Raw genomic sequence first — 589 nt, forward strand, 5'->3', positions numbered from 1 at the left:
TCTCTCTGTATAAAATAACCAGTAGTGTTGCATTATGGGATAATGTATTTTCTGTGGTACACTCTAAAAAAATGCTGAGTTGTTTCAACCCAACTTTGGGTCGAATATGGACTAGCCCAACTTTTGGGTTAAAAATGTAATTTGAAAATTTAACCCAACAGCTGGATTAGTCCATATTTGACCCAAAGTTGGGTTGAAACAACTTTAGAGTGTCATTGATCATTGATTTTGTTACATGATCCCACAGAGTTCAGCTTGTATGCTCTAACAGCCCGATACCTGGAGGAAAATTGCTATTTACTGAGAAAGGAGTTACTGAATTAGTGGCACTTTTCATTGCTGGCTATTTTCTTTTCGCTTGCAAATGATGGAAAAAAAGGTTGCATAAACATTTTGAAATTAGGTAATACTTTTTGTATTACTGTGACATGCTGTGACATGCTGTGAATTATAATTCTGTGTCTAAATGACTCTTCTACATCCATTGAGATTTTATAGTTCCAGGGATTCCCAAAATATATATTATCAGTGTTTTGTATATATATATATATATATATATATATATATATATATACAGTGCCGTGAAAAG

General features: G+C 32.9%; 1 protein-coding gene across 2 annotated transcripts in view; it reads left to right on the forward strand.

The window, feature by feature from the left end:
* Positions 1-589, forward strand: part of LOC107749415 (immunoglobulin superfamily member 21-like) — a 244,427-nt gene that overhangs the window by 1,191 nt on the left and 242,647 nt on the right. The window lies entirely within an intron of this gene.

This window comes from Sinocyclocheilus rhinocerous, unplaced genomic scaffold (assembly GCF_001515625.1).
Source record: "Sinocyclocheilus rhinocerous isolate Xijiao unplaced genomic scaffold, SAMN03320098_v1.1 scaffold889, whole genome shotgun sequence".
Taxonomy (NCBI): domain Eukaryota; kingdom Metazoa; phylum Chordata; class Actinopteri; order Cypriniformes; family Cyprinidae; genus Sinocyclocheilus; species Sinocyclocheilus rhinocerous.